Here is a 3,594-nt window from a genome sequence, read left to right on the forward strand (position 1 = left end):
ATATCTACACCACAATTAAGTTTGAATGTAAAGAATGTCACGAAGAATTTAGGAATAAAATAGCTCTAACTACTCACTCATATAGTCACAATCGCATGTATTCAGAAAACACAGAACACTTTGATATAAACTCCAGTCAGAACATGAGAGAATTTTATATTACTGATAAAGGTGGGAATAAAATTGAAGACATAGACGAAGCAACTAATTACTCTTTAGAAGAAATTAAAAACTGTTACCAGTTCAGAAAAATTAAGAGTTTTAAATATAAGATCACAGCCGAATATGAGTGTAAAAAGAGAACCAAAGAAGAAGTTAAAACTACTAAAAGATTTTTCAATGCTGACTATATTATAAATAACCCAATATATGAAAATGGAGACTTCTCACAATGGTTAAATTTTGAAAAGTAAATATATGAGGGTTATGGCTATGACTTCAAATTTCTTGGATTAAGAAGTATTCAGATAAATATTGAACCAATTAAAGCATCTATTGGTAGTTGTATAGGTTTACCTCCCGATCTCAAAAACTCTAAATCAATATTGAATATACGCAATTCCAAATATAACTGCTTGCAACTGACTAATACTGCTTGGCTATATCCTGCCATGCACCACGCAACACGTGAGAGTAAATATATAAATAATCTAATTGAAGCACGACAACGAAATGAAGATGATTTCGGATATAGAATAAGAATACAGAAATTATCCAATATTAATATTTAGGTATACACACCTTGTGGTGGGGGTAAAGTAGATTTGTTGAAACCAGTGGATGATTTTGATAAAGATAGAAAAGATGTCAGAATATTGGTTTGGGGAGACGGTACTACAGAACACTGTGCTCTAACTAAAAACATAGAAGCCTAATTAGAACGACCAAATAAAAATAACATTAAATTTTATTATTGTGATAGATGTACATATTGGTTTGATTCACAAATTAAATAAGACAAACATGAATGTAACAACTGTTTCAAACCGAGGTTGTTTGTCCTAAGAAGAAGAAAATTACTTTTGTGAATGAACACAAACGACAGAATATAAAAAATTTTATAACAACTGATATAGAATGTGGTGTCACCAACGTCGCGACCTCAACTAGCAAATATGTAATAGCTGAACACATACCAATAAGTGTGGGTTACTTCTGGCATGGTAATTTCAAATACTACTTCGGTCTTGATTGTATCAGAAGATTTGCTAGTGATCTATTAAAAAGAGAATGAGAATAACTTCAAGCGCAACAAGCAAATGATATTCACTGAAGAAGATAAATTATATCATGAGCCTAATAACACTTGTCAAATCTGCAGTAAAACATGTATTAATAAAGTATGAGATCATTGTCATGAAACTGGTAATTATAGAGGACCAGCATGTAAAATATTTAATCTGAGGTATAAAGAACAAAACTTCATTCCTGTAACATTTCCACAATGGCTCTGGCTATAACTTCAACCTTTTATACAGTGAACTCTTTATACAGAATAATGATAAAAGAAAAGTAGATAACATACCACTAGCTGCTGGTAAGTCTAAGATGTTTAGCATTGGTTGTCTTAAATTCTTAGATAGTTATAACTTCATAGCTATGCCTCTAGATCAAATGGCAAAGATATACGGGTGTAAAACTAAAACATTAGATCCATATGAATTTTTTGGTTTAAATGACTACCATGAAGTTATAGGTAACCTAAAATAGAAGACTTCAAATCCTCACTACATAATAAATTACCAACACAAGAAGAAGTAGATAACTTTAATAATGAAAACAGGCATACAACCGGTAGAGATCTAACTATAAATTATTTGCAGAATCATGTCGAAATATTAGACTATTGCATGAATGAATATGTTAAATTAAGCATGAAAGAATTCAAGCTCAATCCACTACATTACGTTAGTCTACCAGGTTATAGTTTTGATTGTTGGTTAATGTCAAGTGGTGTTACATTAGACACATTGCAAGATAAACAAATGTTAGATGATTTTGTTGGAGCAAAGAGAGGTGGTATATGTGGAACAATGGGTGATAGATATAGTAATAACAGTGATGGTAAATCCAAGCGGTACATTGATGCAAACAAAATATACGGCTATGCATTGATGCAAAAACTACCTTATAAGGACTTCCAATTTACTACTACTACTACTACTACTCTAGATCCGCGAAGCGGGTTCCTCGATGCAATATTGAATACTCCAGATGATAGTGATCATGGTTACTATATAGTTTGTGATATTGATTATACAAATTGTTGTAAAGAGAGAACAGAACTGTTAACACTGATGCCTAATAAGAGAAAGATCAAGGATAATGAATTGGGATATCGAGAAAGAGATGGAGGCAAAGCAAGATCAGAGAAATTAATCTTAGATCAAAACAACAAAACAGAATTTATGATACATTATAGGATGTTAAAGTTTTATGTTAAGATGGGAGTAAAAGTAGCTAAAATTCGTAGAGTAATTAAATATAAACAAGATTATATATGTAGAGATTATATACAAAACAATACAAATAAAAGAGCAACAGCTAAAACTGAAGCAGAAAAGGATTTAAAGAAATTAGAGAACAATTCACTATATGGAAGAATGTGCATGAATCCCCTACACTTCCTTCAAAGTAAATTTTTACATGATGAAGAAAAGATATTGAAAAGTATAAGTAAACCAACATTTAAGAATATTACCAGATATAGAGAGTATAGCCAAATCGAATATATTAAAAAAATGGAGTATGATTTTCCAGTATATGTAGGCGTTACTGTCTTAGAATTAAGTAAATTACACATGTATTATGTATTCTATAATATTCTTCAACCATCACTCAAATATTTACAACTCCATTATATGGATACTGATAGTTTTGTCTTGAGTTAAAATGAAGGTAAAGTTAGTGACGAGCACATGGATCTAGCCAATCTAGATTGCCCAATCAAAACTAATAATAAAGTTCCAAGCAAATTCAAACATGAATTAGTTAGTAAAGTTATAGAAGAGTTTATAGCCCTGTCAACAAAGACAAACAGTATGGTTATCCACGGGCAGAGCCCGTTCAAATACTATCCTAAGAGAAAGGAATAAGAATGGTAACAATGCTAAACATGAGGAGTATTATAATGCACTAATTTATAACACAGAGAGGTGTAGATGAATGTAGAATACAAAAAGTTGGTGATAACATGACAACAACAAAAACAAGTAAGATTAGTCTAAACACATTTGATGATAAAAGATTTTATGTAAATAACATTAAAAGCTATCCTCATGCTGAGAATCTAAATCTATTCAAAAGAGATCAGGTAAATGAAATTAATAATGCAACATTAGATGGAGACAAAGACCTACTTATAAACAATATTAAAAAATTAACCATCAATGATGATAGAAATTTCATCCTTGCCGCCAATGCACTATTTGATGATTTTTTATAATTATAAAATTGATTAAACTAGATAAACTTATGGAATTAAACTGTCTAGAAAAACAAAACAAAAGAAATAGATTAGAAGGTAAAATGAAACAACAAGAATTTTATGGTGAAATAGAAGAGTTATTTGATCCTTTAACTAAAACAGTAAAT

The sequence above is a fragment of the Convolutriloba macropyga genome, chromosome 3 (assembly GCF_964194025.1).
Source record: "Convolutriloba macropyga chromosome 3, txConMacr16.3, whole genome shotgun sequence".
Classification (NCBI taxonomy): domain Eukaryota; kingdom Metazoa; phylum Xenacoelomorpha; order Acoela; family Convolutidae; genus Convolutriloba; species Convolutriloba macropyga.